The sequence below is a fragment of the Saccopteryx leptura genome, chromosome 12, assembly GCF_036850995.1.
Source record: "Saccopteryx leptura isolate mSacLep1 chromosome 12, mSacLep1_pri_phased_curated, whole genome shotgun sequence".
Lineage (NCBI taxonomy): Eukaryota > Metazoa > Chordata > Mammalia > Chiroptera > Emballonuridae > Saccopteryx > Saccopteryx leptura.
In genome coordinates this window covers 37,271,092-37,289,501 of record NC_089514.1, presented here as the reverse complement: position 1 = coordinate 37,289,501, position 18,410 = coordinate 37,271,092, and positions in this window count along the sequence as shown.

The following is an 18,410-nucleotide window of genomic DNA, read 5'->3' as shown; positions in this document are numbered from 1 at the left end:
GTCACGTGATACATTTATCCGTCCCACCCTAAAGGCCAGTCAGAGAAAATATTTTCTGACATTAAACCGGTCCTTGGCCCAAAAAAAGTTGAGGATCACTGATTTAAAGGATATTTCAAATGATGCAGATAGTACAAATGACTAAAATGTGAGCAGTGTCGCCCAATGTGCGGGAGGGGTGGGTGGGCGGGGCCTGGAGACTCGTCCTGGACCAGGACTTGCCTTGCTCTGTTTTTCAGAAATGAACGATGCAGTTGCCCCACAGCATTCCCGGCATACTGAGCTAGGCTGCACCCTGACGGCTGTACCTCATACTGATAATGAAGGTGCAGAAAGGGCAGGGTGTGAAGAGTTCCAGAATGCTTTCCTCCCCTGTTTGCAATGCAGAGGTCAGAGGAGGGTTATTAACTAGAATATGAGAAGTGCCCCTATAAATGGGCAAAAAAAAAAAAACAGAAAAAAAGAAAGAAAAATAAAAAAGGGTTGTGAAGACTCCATCTACAGAAAAGGAAATCCAAGTAGCCAATGGATGTGTTAAAAAATATTTTTAAATGTGCTAGCACTAGGAAATTGTAAACTGAAGTAATAATGAGTAGCACGTTGTACTCATCCAGTCGGCAAAAAAATTAAAATAGACCTAGCACACATTGCTGGTGAGGAAAGATGGGAATATACCATTATAACTTTTGGTGGAACTGTGAATTGTTAAAATGTCTTTGGAAAACAAACTGGCAATAGCCATTAGCATTAAAAATGCATATTTATTTATTTATTTATTTATTGTGACAGAGAAAGAGAGAGGGACAGATAGGGACAGACAGGAAAGGAGAGAAATGAGAAGCATCAGTTCTTCATTGCAGCACCTTAGTTGTTTATTGATTGCTTTCTCGTATGTGCCTTAACTGGGAGGCTACAGCAGAGAGAGTGGCCCCTTGCTCAAGCCAGCAACCTTGGGTTCAAGTCAGCGACCTTGGGTTTCAAGCCAGTGACCTTTGGGCTCAAGCCAGTGATCTTGGGATTTCAACCTGGGTCCTCTGAGTCCCAGTTCGACACTCTATTCACTGCGCCACTGCCTGGTCAGGCTAGAGCATATACTCTTAACTTACGGGTTTTTGTTGGGGAATCTGCCCCTCACCACTTCTCAGTTCTCATAGCGATAGTGTGGATCCAACACCTACCCTGCAGGTGGGTCTTGAGAGCTAGACCTGGACAAATCAGAATGGGGCGTTTCCCCGGCCACCAGGTCTGGGTCAGGAGTAGGCCCATGACCTAACCTGGTCCTACCCAAGTCACTCTCAGGGCTTTTGGAGGAACACTGGGCCAAAGATGCTTATGTTTTCTGGATTTGAACGGGGAAGGCTCAACCCCCATTGTTGCTCAAAGCCATCTTGAGACCAGGCAGAGTATGGCATGAAGATGCCCTGCTCAGGGCGTAATTGACTGACAGCCTCAGCTGCTGTCCCTCAGGTTCTCCCGTCACTTCTGTGCCGAGGCCGTGCTTCCTACGGGCTGCTCCCGCCGGGAGCAAATGCAGCAGAACTGCTGCAGGGTGCCCGCGATGGAAGAGTTTGCCTTGGGGACTCCACACCGATCTGGTTGAAATGTTATCAGCACTGGGCTATACTCTGAAGCTCTACCAAACAAATCCCCCCACCCCGCACTTCCCTTAAAGGTTTCACCCTGGACTGCTGTGTGAAGGCTCTCCGCACCTTCACTAGCGCCCTCCCCTGTATCTTTCCCAGCTGTTTCCCCAACAAAGCTCTTGAACTTCTAATCCCATCTTGGCAGCTGCCTGCTGAAGGACGAAAACTAACACACATGCTACTCCATGGAAGCGGGCTGGGAAAACAAGAGGTAAGATGAAGCTTTGAGACTGGTTTGCTTGTTATCCAGTGGGTAAAGAAGATGCCATCTTGAGCAGCATGTGGAGTGTGAATAGTCCCTGAAAAGATATGACAGCTAAATTGCTAAAAACATCACTGATGGTGAAGCGTTTCCACTTGGGAAAATACACTAATGGAGATAAGAATGTGCTGGTGGGTGTAATAATCCAATCATTTGAAAGAATAGGGGAGCAGTGCCCACAAAACAACAGCCTTGGTTTGGTTATACAGTTGTATGGACGCTCTGCAGAGGGCGTCGTGGAAACCAAGGACCAGTGACCAGCAGTTAAAGACTAAGTGTGAAATTCCAAGGAGCTCTCTGGTCACCTTTATCCCCTGTAAAGGAAGGGTGGACAAAGGCAAGCAGCAGGCCGAGGGCCTAGTAGTTAGAGAGCTCCAGAGACTTGGGTGGATGTGCCCTAGTCAGGTAGGCTTTGTGTTCGGCCAGAGCTCAGGACCCTGAAGCATGGCTGCGGGGTTTAAGTGCCACTGCCTGGCCGTTATTGCTCTGGGAACCTCATTATCCCATGGATATTAGTAAGCCCAGCCTCTGCTGTCTGTTTTAGCCTACAGAGAAGAGCTACTGAACTTCTTTGACACTGGTCCTTTCTACCACACATTCCTGATGGCCTTTGTGAGTGTACGGATGGTCCTAAGGATGTCGGGTTGACTCCACGGGTCCCTCTGAAACCTCAGAGCTTGCACAGGTGGCCTCCTTGTGTGCTAGGAAACAAGGGTGTCTGAATAGGTGCCCTCGAGGAGCGCCCCCGCCTCTTCTGCTGGCTCGTAGGCCAGTAACTGGAGTCAAGTCAGTAGGATAGAACTGGAGTATGCTCGGCCTGATAAGAGAGGAAGGAAACTATATTCCAGAGTACAATTAGCGTGTATTGGTAGGAGTCAGTGAGTCCCACTGATACAGAATTTTGAGGGTGCTTGAACAAGGGGCTGGAATGTTAAACTGGATAAGCAAGAGTTCATAGACTTGGGAGTGCTTTCATAGGACATGGGCATCAGTTCCTGGCAAGCCCTCAGGGATGGGGGCACACTCGCTGGGAGGGGGCTCTTAGAAGCCCAAAGAAAGTGATGAGCCATTCCGAGGAAAGGAGAAACCACTGACTTGCCCAGGCAGGAGCAATAGGAAGGAACAAAAAGGCTAGAGAATTAAGCTTACTGAGGTAGATCTATTATACGAAGCCAGAAAAAACGCCTGGTGTTTATGTTCCAGAAGAGGGTGCAGAGCAAACGTGCTTCACCAAGGCCACCAGGAACATGCTGGCAAGAAGCCCAGCAGAGTCTCCAACCAGCTCGGGGCTGGCTCCCTGAGGCAGCCCAGCACTGACAGCAGAGCAGTCATGGATCAGGGCTTGATCATATCCCGTCAGAATGACAGAGCCCACAGAGAAATGACGGTCCAGTGTGGTACTTAAATGTTGGAAGCCAGAGGACCACAACTGCCATAACAACGGCCAAAGTCGGAGGGGCAGCCGATGCGGGCTTGACTGACAGGAGGTGGTGAAGATGTTTAACAGCGCAAACTAGCGGGCAGTCAGCAAAGTGCTGGTTAACATCCACGAGAAGGGCAAGTGGAGGAGCACAAGGCTGAGGACAAAGCCCCAGCAAAAAGTCACGATCCCTCCCACAGTTCCTGAACTGGAGCCAATTTTCAGATCCACAACCCAGTGACTAAAGAGGTGTTCACATTTTAGAAGGGACTCCACACCACAGCCTCACAAACATACTATAGTGATTTTCCCAGGCTTTCCCAGAGGGACCTGTAACCATTTCCTAGAGTAACTGTACACTGGGAAAAGAGGGCTATCTGGCATTGTGAGGACTCTCGGACGGAGGGCCTGAGCTGACACTGATGCACGGAGACCCAAACCATCTCCCTGCCTGATCCTGTGCTGGCCTCTGCTTCTCAGGGAATAGAATAGCCGGCACGAGAACTGTCAGGGAATAGCCAGCATGAGAACTGTCAGAGAATAGCCAGCATGAGAACTGTCAGGGAATAGCCGGCAGGAGAACTGTCAGGGAACAGCCGGCAGGAGAACTGTCAGGGAATAGCCGGCATGAGAACTGTCAGGGAATAGCCGGCATGAGAACTGTCAGGGAATAGCCGGCATGAGAACTGTCAGGGAATAGCCAGCAGGAGAACTGTCAGGGAATAGCCAGCATGAGAACTGTCAGAGAATAGCCGGCAGGAGAACCGTCAGGGAATAGCCAGCATGAGAACTGTTAGGGAATAGGCGGCAGGAGAACCGTCAGGGAATAGCCGGCAGGAGAACCATCAGGAGAACTGTCAGGGAATAGCCGGCAGGAGAACTGTCAGGGAATAGCCAGCATGGGAACTGTCAGGGAATAGCCGGCAGGAGAACTGTCAGGGAATAGCCGGCATGAGAACTGTCAGGGAATAGCCGGCAGGAGAACTGTCAGGGAATAGCCGGCAGGAGAACTGTCAGGGAATAGCCAGCATGGGAACTGTCAGGGAATAGCCGGCAGGAGAACTGTCAGGGAATAGCCGGCAGGAGAACTGTCAGGGAATAGCCGGCATGAGAACTGTCAGGGAATAGCCGGCAGCAGAACCGAGTCATTTCAGAAGAAACAAGTTCCCGTTCATCGGTCTGGCCACTGGATCCGACCATCCCTGAAGTCAAATTGTTCTAGTGTCAGAGTCTCTATTCCCCCCGTGCTTAAGCCAGTGTAAGTTATGCTCTTCATCTCTCAGGCATTCCATGACAACGGCACATCAAGACTCCTCACGGAAGGGAAAATGGTGGTGACAGCTTTGTGTTTCTTGTTCCTAAGCAAGGTCCCTGTGCTCCTCCCTAGAATTGGTCAGAAATCTGCAGTAAAGAAGGGAAATGTGTGAGTCTACACGACCCTGTGTGGAGCTCCTTTGTCCACCAGTCAAGCTTGTTCGCTTGCTCCTTCCATCTATATACACTTTCCATATATGTGTCTCTGTGTTTATTCACACACAAAGCAAATGAAGATCTCTATCCACGTTACTAAGGATAAAGGGAAAGTGTTTGGATATTTAAATTAGAACAGTAAGTTGTGATTGTTGTCTGCTCCAGAAGACCGTCATTTCTGCAGCAGAGGGGAGGAGAGATCAGGGCACTCCCTCCCAATGAACATCACAGTGTTCAAGAGAAAACCACAGGCCCACATGGCATCATTGGTGCTAAAGCTCAGGATACCAAGCCTAGATTTCATACCTGACCTAACTGCTGTTTCAGCCTCTCCCAGAAGTATTAGCTTAATCAACCAGTCTGGATTTTCTGGTCAACACCAGTGAGGTCATCCCTCACACGGCCCTTTCTCCCTCCCCATAGTAAGAAGAGGCGATCTGCATGATAAAAACACTTGCTGTCCTTCCTCCCCCCCAAAGATGTCCTAATCTAAAAATAATCGTGTATTTTCTTTTGTTAATAGCTCCCTTACCTCATCCTTCTTCCTATAAAAACTTTTTTTTTTTTTGTATTTTTCTGAAGGTGGAAATGGGGAGGCAGTCAGACAGACTCCTGCATGCGCCCGACTGGGATCCACCCGGCATGCCCACCAGGGGGCAATGCTCTGCCCATCTGGGGCATTGCTCCGTTGCAACCAGAGCCATTCTAGCGCCTGAGGCAGAGGCCATGGAGCCATCCTCAGCGCCCGGGCCAACTTTGCTCCAATGGAGCCTTGGCTGCGGGAGGGGAAGAGAGAGACAGAGAGGAAGGAGAGGGGGAGGGGTGGAGAAGCAGATGGGCGCTTCTCCTGTGTGCCCTGGCCGGGAATCGAACCCAGGACTCCTGCACACCAGGCCGACACTCTACCACTGACCCAACTGGCCAGGGCCTAAAAACTTTCTATTTTGCACCACCCCTCAGAGCACCCTTCTGGTTGCTGGATGAGATAGCTTCCTGATTCAGGAATCACTTAATAAAACCTATTAGATCTTCACATTTACTCAGTTGAATTCTGTTCTCTAACACTCTGCTGTGCCTACTGATTCCTCCCCTGGCCCAAATGTATACCTCATGAGTCCTGAATCTGTTCAGATAATTGCAGCATCCTCCTCAGCCAGAGGATGGACACATTCCAAATCCCCACGCTGGGCTGAAACTGTGGATACCAAGCCCTACATGTACTACGTTTTTCCTATGCATATGGATAACTGAAACTGAGAAGCTAGGATAAAGGGGACTACTCTATCACAATAGCCAACAGACTCAAGAAAAGAACAACACACAGCCCTAAGTGACTGACATGACTGCTAATGCCATCTGTTGGTGGCAACAAAAATGACATGTTTTTAGTCTGTCTAATAGCTTTGCTCAGATCTATCCAAGTACAGCTAGTGCTCGACTTATGACCATGATTGGTTCCGACAGACCAGTCGTAACACGATTTGGTCGTAAATTGAGTAGGCTATATGTACAGTACTGTGAAATGATGTTATAAAAATCTTTAAGTCATATTTTATCATAAGTTTCTTTCATTATTGTTATATATCATAATTTTCTTTGTTCATTTTATGCCGTTTGTATCATCTCTACATCATTTTGTTTCTTTTTACATTCTTCAGGTTTAAGTAAAACACTGCATTACCAGTACAACTGGTTTAATATTTGCAAAACATACAAAATTACATAATACAGGTGCATACAAAAATACAAAATACAGGTGTAAAAAATAACATAGGAAACATTTTCCCAATTGCAAAACATATCAAAATATATAAACATGTACGAAATATTTTATTGGCCACTGGTGCTTGGCTGCGGACCGTTGATGTCGTCATCTGAGGCAGCAGTTCCTCATGGTAGACATCTTGGGGGGGTTTGATGAAAAATATCCAAGACACAAAACACAAATTGCTGTACTGAGTCTGGGATAACAGTTGAAATGGTGCACGTGAGATGGTAGTGCTGCCGGAAGCTGGTCTGCACTGTAGTACGCCCAGCTGGGCAACGCTTGCGCTGCCAGACGCGGAGCAGCTGTGGCTAGTGATTGTGGTAGTAAAATCGAATGGTTGTTAGTTGCATAGGTCGTAAGTCGATCAATACCTGTATGTATGTTGAGCATTTGAAGGTGAAGGACACTCCCCATTACCTTTCTTGACCTTCTATATTCCTCTTGATGTCAGTCTAGTCCCAGCAGGAGGGTTAATTGAAGAGAATTCAATGAAGGGACTAAATACACAGATGTGGGCAGGAGTAACAAGAACAAAGGATGGGGAAGCACCAGAGACTAATAACAAAGGGAAGCGATGACCAGCCGTGGAACTGAAGGGGCAAAGCAGGAGCAGAGGCTGAAATTCATGGAGAACTGAGAGGGACTGTCCCATGGGATCTGTGGTCATCAAGTAGAAGAAAAATAACCTGACAGAGAGAGTAGAGGGAATAAAAACCCTGACCTCTTACTTCTCTTAACACTCATCCTCCCAAAGCCAGAGGGACAGAGTAACTCAGGTAATCCAATCCACAGAGGTCAGAGTAGGACAGAGAAGGGTAGAGAATGAATTTGGAGGGTTAGCTGGTGAGTAACCAGCATACTTTTCCTTCACAAATTTAATTCCTTCTCTTCTGATTCATGTTTGTGTGTGTGTGCATATATACACACATACATCTATATTAGTATATATGTATAAATATATATGTAAAATTACCTGGTATTATGAATGTTTATTTTATTAATTTGGCTACCCATATTAGTCCAACATTGAGTTCTTACATGTCTCATTTATGGTGGTAAGTATTCCAGTACCCATTATAGTACCAATAAATAATTATTTTTTAAAATAAATAAATGAATGAATAAAACTGTCCCCATGGTTTAAAATCTTGCTGGTGGAAAAAAGGAAAAATGCACCCTATTTTATATTATGTCTTAATATGCAGTGAATTCTATCTGGCTTCTGAATACAATAAAGAAATCAATAAAGCAAACTGGATAATTTTTCCAGATTCCCATCTATAAGTTTATATGAGAGACAAATTTAAATACAGTGATACCTTGAGATACGAGCAAACCAACATACGAATTTTTAAGATATGAGCTGCGACTTGGTCCATATTTTTGTTCAAGATTTGAGTGAAATTCCAAGATATGAGTCATGATTCAGGAAGCTGCCACTAGTTGGCGCATTGGCGCACGGGTCCAGTATCAACAGCACAACACCAGCATCTCGTACTTTCTCACATGTTACCCGCAGAATCAAGTCGAATCTCGTGTGCTGTACTCATTATTGCATCATTTTTGCATTTTTTACTAACTTTCTTTGTGTGCTATCATGGGGCCGAAGAAAGTGAGTGTAAAGGACATTGGTGAGAAGAAGAGAATGATGTTGATAGAAGTAAAGCAAGAAATAATAGAAAAACATGAGCATGGTGTACAAGTGATTGAACTGGCAAGGCTGTACGACCACAATACATCTACAATTTGTACCATCCTTAAACAAAAGGATGCCATCAAAAGCACAAATCCAGTGAAAGGAACTACACTTCTGTCCCAATTAAGGACAAATATCCATGAAGAAATGGAGAAGCTTCTGCTGGTGTGGCTGAAAGACAAAGAGCTGGCAGGAGATACAGTGACGGAGATTGTAATATGTGAAAGGCACATATTATTTATGGTGACTTGAAATAGAAAGAACCATCAACCTCAAAAGAGGCAGCAGAAGATACGTTTAAGGCAAGTCATGGCTGGTTTGAAAATTTCAAGAAGAGATCTGGCATCCACTTGGTGGTGAGGCATGGTGAAGCTGCGAGTGCTGACGTTAAGGCAGCTGAGGAGTACATCGCATGTTTTGCTGCACTTATTGCAAAGGAAGGCTACATCCCCCAACAAGTGTTCAACTGTGACGAAACAAGATTGTTTTGGAAAGAAATGCCCCAGAGGACTTTCATCACTGCAGAGGAGAAGAAGCTGCCAGGCCATAAGCCCATAAAGGACCGTCTGACCCTTGTATTGTGTGCAAATGCTAGCAGTGACTATAAAGTAAAGCCACTGCTAGTGTATCATTCCAAAAATCCTTGAGCCTTTAAGACTCACAAGATTCTTAAAGAAAAACTGCAGGTTATGTGGTGCACCAATGCTAGGGCATGGGTTACACAGCAGTTTTTTATTGAATGGGTAAATCTCGTCTTTGGTCCTGCAGTGAAGAAATATCTTCAAGAAAATAAACTCCCGATGAAAGCATTACTAATCCTTGATAATGCTCCAGCCCACTCACCTGGTCTTGAAGATGACATTCTCAATGAGTTCAAATTCATGAAAGTCCTCTACCTCCCACCCACCACAACTTCAATCTTGCAACCTATGGATCAGCAGGTCATTTCCAACTTTAAAAAGTTTTACACAAAGCACTTGTTCAGCCGCTGCTTTGAGGTGACTGAGAATACAAATCTAACCCTTCGAGAGTTTTGGAAAGATTACTACAACATCATGATATGTTTATGCATTACTGACTTGGCATGGCAAGAGGTTACAAGAAGAACCTTGAACTCGGCATGGAAAAAGTTATGGCCTGATATTGTTGCAGACAGGGACTTCGAAGGATTCGAACCAGAGACCGAGACCGAAGTAGAAGCGTTGGAGGAGATTGTGTCCCTCAGAAAGTCGATGGGTCTGGAGGTAGATGAGGGTGACATAAACGAGCTCGTCGAGGAACATGAGGAGGAACTCTCAACTGAGGAGTTGAAGGAGCTACAGATGATGCAACATACAAAGCTTCTGTAAGAGATTAGTAGTGAGGAGGAGGTAGAGTCAGAGGAAGTGATTTCTACAAGTGAAATTAAAGACATGCTGGCAATGTGGGAGAAGCTTTCAAGTTTCACTGAAAAGAAACACCCAGAAAAAGTTTCAACTGGTCGTGCTTCAGCACTTTTTAAGGGCACTTGTTTGTCACATTTCCATAACATTTTAAAAGGCAGGCAAAAGTAAACCTCTTTGGATAAATTTTTATTCAAATGTCCTGCAAGTGAAGGTGCCAAAAATGCAGCCAAAAAGGCAAAAACAGGTGATGATTAAATGAAAAATATGTAATGTTCAGCTTAGGTTAAGTTTAAAGTTAAGGAAGTGCATTTTTTTTACAATTAAGATTTTGTGGTTTCATTTTAAATTTAAAAAGTGCAGTTTTAGTTTTGTTTAAAGAAAATGCAGTTTTAGTTTACATTTAGTGTTAAGAAAGTGCAGTTTTAGTTTATATGTCTACAGTGCCTGCATCCCTTCCTCCCTCCATTCACCTCCGTTAGCCGCACTCGTCTGTCTCCAAGGTAAGAATACAGTACTAAGTAACACTTTTTTCTTTTATTTCATATATTTTGTTATGCATTGGTAAAGTATACATGTGTGTTTCTTAATTAAAAAGATCTTTTTTCATAATTTAGGATGGTTCGGGGATGTTTCACAGGGCTGGAATGGATTAAATCTATTTCAGTTATTTTAAATGGGAGAAATTTGTTTGATATATGAGTTGACTGACTTATAAGCTCGGTTACAGAACGAATTAAACTTGTATCTCAAGGTACCACTGTAATAGATTCTAAGAGAATTTTTAAAAATTGTTTTACAATTATTGAATTTATTGTGGTGACATTGGTTAATAAAATTCTATATGTTTCAGGGTGGTACAATTCTATAATACATCATCTGTATATTGTATTGTGTGCTCAGCACCCCAAGTCAAGTCTCTTTTCATCACCAGTACCCTTACTTTACCCTCTCCTACCTCCCCTAACCCCCCTTTCTCTCTGGTGATCATCATACTATTGTTTGTCTATGATGGATTTTTTTTTTAAACTTAGTCTCTTCACCTTTTTTGGTTTAGTTTTTTAAAATAAAATTTACAGCATATGTTAGAAATAAGACTAACTCACTTATCTTTGCTTCTGGTTTTAAAAGTTCACACTTTTAAATGGAAGTGGAGAGTTCAGTTTATCTCCAAAAGAAGCTCTGAATTCAACAGTTAAAGCATTCGATGTAGTCTCATAGCTGAACTTCAGTAACTAAACAGCCTGTTGAAGACAAACAGATGAAAAGTCTCCAGGACACTACAGATCAATTAGTAAGCACTGTTCAGTTCAGTGCCGTCTTCCCCCAAACACACAGGGAAATTATATTTATGATGACAGATACTCCTTTGTATGGACATCGTACCTGCCCATCTCTGAGCCAGGGAAGTCGTTTGATGTAACATTTAAGACAAACATGCATCACACTCATCTTTGCTGTCTAGTGACTGCAGCTGGTGTGAGGACGAGGTTGCATCCGCTTCCCAGTGGAACTGCAGCAGCGGAGCACATAGCCCGCCAGGCTCATACTCCTTCTTCCGTGCTCGACTCCGGGAAGGAGGCCGGGGGAGATTGTTTCCTTAATATTTTGTTTGTTATAGAAAAAGGAAAGTTCATAATCATTGGGACATTTTTGAGGGCACAGAAATATGAAAAAAAACCCATTTCATTGGAAAATGTACACTACTTTTGGTTATTGTTGTTAAATGCCCTGTTCAGCAAATGTTCCGCTATATTGAGTTTCAGGCATTGGTTGGATTATATTATGGTGCAACTTTTGATTAAGGTAAGCTAATTCAATGTGACAGCCAAGGGCTTTTAAAACCCACATTTCAATGAAATCTGGCAGCACAAAAACAGCTGCTCTAAGCCTGCTCCTCTAATATTTCAAAGGAAGAATAGCAGTGGATTTCTGATACCCCGTGTGCCAACTGCAGAAACCCTAGAGCAGCCTGAGAGACCAGGGTGAAGGGTCACTCTCTGCCTTCCACAGATGGCACGCTTAATTATTAAAGAGCAATTTTAATCATTGAATCATTTCAGACCCTGAAATGAAAGGTCTTCTCGAGTATCATGAAACTTGTTTGCAACCTAAACTCTGCTGTCAAATTTCTACGGAGCAGTAAGTAGCCTATGTGATTTCATATCCTAACTTGATTTCCATTCTCATGTGAGTTGAATTTGTTTTGCTGGCTCTAAAAGATATTTCCTAGAAAAAAAATAAAATAAAGGTCATGTTTTTGACAGAGAATATACCAAACCCCTAGCAGAAAAATTAAATCTAAATCTTGGCTTCAGACTTAAATCAGTGCAGCAAAGTGCCTGGTCCGTAAAGTTCAGCACAGGTTAGGCCCCTCCCACCCTTAAATCACAGGCGAGCAGGCCCTGGCCGGTTGGCTCAGTGGTAGAGCGTCGGCCTGGCGTGCAGAAGTCCCGGGTTCGATTCCCGGCCAGGGCACACAGGAGAAGTGCCCATCTGCTTCTCTACCCCTCCCCCTCTCCTTCCTCTCTGTCTCTCTCTTCCCCTCCTGCAGCCGAGGCTCCATTGGAGCAAAGATGGCCCAGGCACTGGGGATGGCTCCTTGACCTCTGCCCCAGGTGCTAGAGTGGCTCTGGTCGCCACAGAGCGACGGCCCAGAGGAGCAGAGCATCGCCCCCTGGTGGGCAGAGCGTCGCCCCTGGTGGGCAGAGCGACGCCCCGGAGGGGCAGAGCGTCGCCCCTGGTGGGCGTGCCGGGTGGATCCCGGTCGGGCCCATGCAGGAGTCTGTCTGACTGTTTCTCCCCGTTTCCAGCTTCAGAAAAATACAAAAACAAAAACAACAACAACAAAAATCACAGGCGAGCATGTGCACACTTGCACGCTCACATTGGAATTCAAGTTTATGTGATTCAGCAAGAACTTTGGGGGAACTGACCAGGCAGAGGTACAGGGGTTAGAGTATCAGCCTGGGACACTGACGATCTAGGTTCAAACTCCAAGGTTGCCGACTTGAGCGTGGGCTCATCTGGCTTGAGCACAGACTCACCAGCTTGAGCCCAAAGGTCACTCACTTGAAGCCCAAGGTCACTGGCTTGAGCCCTAAGGTTGCTTGCTTGAAGCCCAGATGGAGCAAGGGGTCACTGGCTCAGCTCACCCCCTGTCAAGGCACATATGAGAAAGCAATCAGTGAGCAACTAAGATGCCGCAACAAAGAATTGATGCTTCTCATGTCTCTCCCTTCCTGTCTGCTTGTCCCTGCCTGTACCCCCAATTCTCTAAAAAAAAAAAAAAGCTATGGGGGAAAATCAAGGATAATTCCACTAATCTTAAAATCCATAATCAAAATAATAATAATAAAGTTTAAATCAATTAGTTATGTTCATTAGATGAAGAAATATTATTATTACTGAGCTAATAGTAATAGCAAACATTTATTGATAACTTATTATGTGTCAGGCACTGTGCTAAGCTTTTTATATGTTAATGCTCCTAACAGTCTGATAGCAAGGTGTTATAATTATCTTCACTTTACAAATGAGGAAACTGAGGCATAGCGAAGTTTAGATGCCGGTAGGGTCATGTAGCCGGTATGTGGCGGAGGGTGTCAAACCAGGTCGCTCAAATTTCAAAACCCATGATTGTGCCAATGCCCCCAGCTAAAGACCACCAGGGACACCTGTTGTTGGACAGGTTGGGTTTAGCCGTCATGACAGAGAGGGAAATGTGGGTGTCTCAACAAGAAGGCGTTAGAAAGGACTTATGAAGAATTTGGCTTTATGTTAGGTGATTTGGGAGGGGGCGTAAGGAAGCAGGACTTTTCTCTGCATTAGATGCTATCAGGAAATGGGAGGTAATTTTCTGATTGTGTGTCTTAATAAACCTTATGAAGAAAGAGGAGAATTAGAGAACTGCAAGGGGTAAAGCAGCACTGGTCACAGATTAGCCAGGAGAGGGACATCGAGGGTGACCCAGAAAGTAGGTAGCAGATTCAGAGTTCAAACTCAGGTGGTGCACTCTGCAATCTGCATGTTTCCCTGCTTTAAAGACTAAAGCAATGGGAGCAGCAGCAGAAGCAAGACCAGGATGATGGGGGAGATGTTTCAGGATAAGCTTTGGCTGTGTCTTCAAGCGGAGGTGTCAGAGAAGAGACGGGCACCACAGAAGTTCCTGTTAGAGCAGGGGGGAGCTCGCTGCTCTAATAATCGTCCGAAGTTAAAAACGAAAGTCCCAGTCCCTTCAGGGCAGTGGTCCCCAACCTTTTTTGGGCCACAGACCGGTTTAATGTCAGAAAATATTTTCACGGACCGGCCTTTAGGGTGGGACGGATAAATGTATCACGTGACCGAGACAAGTGTCAAGAGTGAGTCTTAGACGGATGTAACAGAGGGAATCTGGTCATTTTTAAAAGATAAAACATCGTTCAGACTTAAATATAAATAAAACGGAAATAATGTAAGTTATTTATTTTTTCTCTGCGGACCGGTACCAAATGGCCCACGGACTGGTACCGGTCCGCGACCCTGGGGTTGGGAACCACTGCTTTAGGGCACCTTTTTGCTCTCCTGGAAGCCTTCGAGGCCAGCCTACCAGGACCACCAAACACTGTTCTCGGTTTGAAAGGCCCAGTACCATTATCTGTGTGTGTGACAAGGTTGCTTTCTCCCAGAGGACTCGGCCCAAGCTGGCAGCCTGGTGGCCCCAGGGGGCTGGACGGAGGCTCCCGTCCCAGCATTCCCTGGCCCACTCTCAGAAGACTCATCTCCTTCTGCGGTCCGAGACCCCGCTGGGGCTGCTGCCAGGAGGTCTGCCAGGAGACTGCTGTTAATGTTTGATACAAACCATGCAGAGAGTGAAATGAGTATCTGTTGTGTCCTTCTGTACAGCAGTTTTCTCCTTTTCTTGGATAAGAAAACCCCGATTTCCCTTGGGAACGACTCCTTCTCCAGTGCGAGCAGTCCTGGAAGGACCCGGAGATGAAGGCCCTCTCCCTGCCACCCTCCTCGGCCCATCAACACACACACCTGGAGGAGCAGCTCAGCAGCAGTCAGGCAGACCCGTCTCTCTCCCGAGCCTGAGCGGAGCCTCGGAGCTGACAAGCGGCAGTTCTCTCCAGAGCTGCCACAGCCCTGCCTTCCTGAGGCCTAACTGTCCCGTGTCCCCTGTGACTCTCAGCCACCAGAAACGGAAGGAAGGAAGGAAGGAAGGAAGGAAGGAAGGAAGGAAGGAAGGAAGGAAGGAAGGAAGGAAGGAAGGAAGGAAGGAAGGAAGGAAGGAAGGAAGGAAGGGGGGAAGGAGGGAGGAAGGGAGGGAGGGAGGGAGGGAGGGAGGAAGGGAGGGAGGGACGGAGAGGGGGACAGGTGGAGAAGCAGATGGGTGCTTCTCCTGTGTGCCCTGACCAGAAATAGAACCCAGGACATCCACACACCGACTGACACTCTACCTCTGAGCCAACCAGCCAGGGCCTCAACTTGTTTTATTGACAAACAAAAAGAAATAGATTTATTTCACTCTAGTTACATAAGAATCTGATTAGGAACTTCCTAAATCAAAAAGTTACTGTCTTCTAAAGTCACAGAGGTCCTTCAGTGGTAACATGCTCCTCCCGACACAGATGGCACCCCTTCACTTCCAGTGCTGGGGGCTTGCGCTGCTCCATGTGAAGCCACACCAAGCAGTCTTCAGGGAACAAAGTCTTTGCTGACAAAGCAAGAAAAGAACAGGGTTATAAGTGCACTTCTTGAAAAACGTGCAGAATGGGGAAGAGAAGGCGCTTCCTGAATCTCTGTATTGAAACATATGCTTGTAGATTCTGGAGAATGATTTTGTTTTAGAAATGAGATATCCTGTAAAGTAACTGATTACACTGAGAAATATGATCGTGCTAAAAACGCTTGCCTGTTCTTATTTTCAGATGATTGCCCACATGGAAAACTTAAGGGACTCTACAAGCTATTAGACCTAATAAATGAATTCAGACAGTCTCCTTTGATTCCAAATCAACAGTGGTCTCGTATACTAGTCATAACCGATTAGAAACTGTAATGGGGAGACTTGGCATGGGATGTGGGGGCACAACGCGGGGTGCAGAGGGTGTCACGGCAAGTGGGCCACTGGAAACCATGTCAGCACAATCAATTAAAAATTAAAATTAAATAGAAAGAAAATGTAATGGCAACAAAGATCCCTCCATAATATCACAAAAAGCTGAAGACATAAATCTATTAGCTTTCAATATCAACGTAAATCCAAATTGGGGGGTTGGGCAGGGGGGACCCATTAAGTGAAGAAAAACAAACTGCAGAACAGAAGATACAAGGTATTTATATTGATGATCAATATATTTATATAAATACAAAAAATATTTTTATTTATGCAAAAGTACTGTACAGTATAAATATAGATTAATATACAAAATGTAGTTTGATGGTTACTGTGGGTAGTGTGAGAGAAGAATGGGATTGGAGAAACACTTGCTGGGACTTTATCATTTAAGGAAAAGTCTAAAGCTAACACATGGCAAACTGATAAGGTGCCTGTAGCTGGGTGGTGAGGACCATTCTCACGCTTTTCATGGGATCATCATTGTTTTCTATTACTTTCTATTTCATAGTAAATGTTTGAAATACTATTGTACTTGTGAGGGACAGACAAACATTTCCCTTATTGTTCTCTTATGCCAAGTGGAGGGAGAATCTGAGAAGGAAATAAGAAGGCATCGAACGTATAAATGGTTTGGTTGTACTTGGGAAACTTCTCCACAATTTAGCAGCAGTTGAAATTATGCATCAAACAAGATGGAACCGATGTGGCCAGAATTGATGCTCTTTAGATAAACAACTGTCCACATTTCCCTTGTGGAGCAACCTACCCCTCAAGCTTTCATAAAACAGATGTGGTGATGGTGTCCCTGGACTAGAGAGAAATGTCCAGGGTCTTGGTGCCAATTTTTTTTAAATTTTTATTTATTGTGAGAGAGGAAGGGAGAGAGAGAGAGAGAGAGAGAGAGAGAGAGAGAGAGGAATGTCGATCAGTTCCTGCATGTGCCCTGACCCAGGATTGAACCCGCAACCCCTATGCCCTCAGACAATGCTCTAACCAAGCTATCTGGCCTGGGCCCTGGTGTCAATTTGACCAGTACCTGGTGACTTTGGAGAACTTACTTTCTCTTGTCCTCAGTTCCATCATTTGCAAAAGCTACAGGTATTCCCTGTTTCCCTTCAAGCCCCCAGGCTTGCTGTGCAGAGTAAGTGAGGTCGTATACATGCGAGGCTGTTTGCTGGTACAGAAATGGGAGAGGCTTCTGTGTACACAGTTCTCACTGATTTCCAGATCGAATTTCATGAAATGCCACATGAAGCTGAGATGTGTATTTTCTTATTTCTATACACACATGTAGAAAGGCAGTGATTAAAAGCGCCAGTTCATTAGTTCCATTGTCTGAATTTGAATCAAGGCTTTGCCACCTGTAACAGAATGCCAAGTTATTTAAGCTCCCTGTGCCTCAGACTCTTCCTTAGAAAAATATGCATAATAAGGGCACCTACCATTAGGCTACTGCGGTTTTAGGGAAGGTAATCAAAGCTCTCTCCAGGGGTGAATGTAGGTTTTATGGGGCCCAAGGCTTGTATTCTGGAAGAGACTCTTTAAAAGAAAGAATATAAAACTGTGAATACAGCCTGACCTGTGGTGGCGCAGTGGATAAAGCATCAACCTGGAATGCTGAGGTCACCGGTTCGAAACCTGGGCTTACCTGGTCAAGGCACATATGGGAGTTGATGCTTCCTGCTCCTCCCCCTTCTCTCTCTCTCTCTCCTCTCTAAAATGAATAAATAAAAATCTAAAATAAAAAAATAATTAAAAAAAATAAAAATAAAACTGTGAATATAAAATAAATCACAGGGTAGAGCAGGGGCTTAAGTTTTATCCCCTTCCAGGCACATCTAGCTCCGCCTTCCTCAATTCTCTGGCCAGGAACCAGTGGGAAAGCAGACACAGAAGTCAGACATTTCCAATTCAAAATCCAAAAAGTTCTAAAAACCAGAGGTGGTTTTGTAACTCATTTGGCATCAAAACTCAACATCTTCTGAACTCATCTGACAGCAAAATCTGATCTGAATTGATGTAATATAGTCTTAATTTATCCCACACAACGTGAATATTCACATCTTTTATTAAGAGTAGAAAATAACATGTTTGATGATGGGGAATTGTCCCAGAACCTGTAGGCGAGTGTTGGGCAGATAAAATATATTATGCTCACTTTGTTAAAGATGGCACTGCCCTCATGGAAGCCTGTCGCCCAGGTGATATTAATGTGTGTTGGGGGCGGGCTATGGGTAGGCAGGATCCTTGTAGCCTGGGGCTTGGTTTTGGGATTAAGCCTTTCCCACCCTTTTTGATGTGCGGTGGTGCAATCCCATCATGCCTCAGATAAGTGACTTTGTATTACAGATTTCCCTATTTTGTATATTGGATTAAAGGTTTTGATTTCTGCACTATAAAGTGGGGGCAGAGTGGGAGCTTGCTCTCTCGGTTCCCGAGATTAATATTAGAGGAGAGAGCAGAGGAGAGCAGAGAAAGGCCACGTGGAGGAGGCCAGGAGAAGCAGCCAAGATGGCGGAGTGTTGAGTGAGAAGCCAGTTTGTGCAGAGTTTGTGCAGAGAGAAGGAGATGGGGAACAGAGGTGAATGAGACTGGTGAGCTAGAAACCTTTGATTCTAGGAAACTCGGATAAGTCAGTAGCTTTGTGAGCACTGAATGTGAGTGGG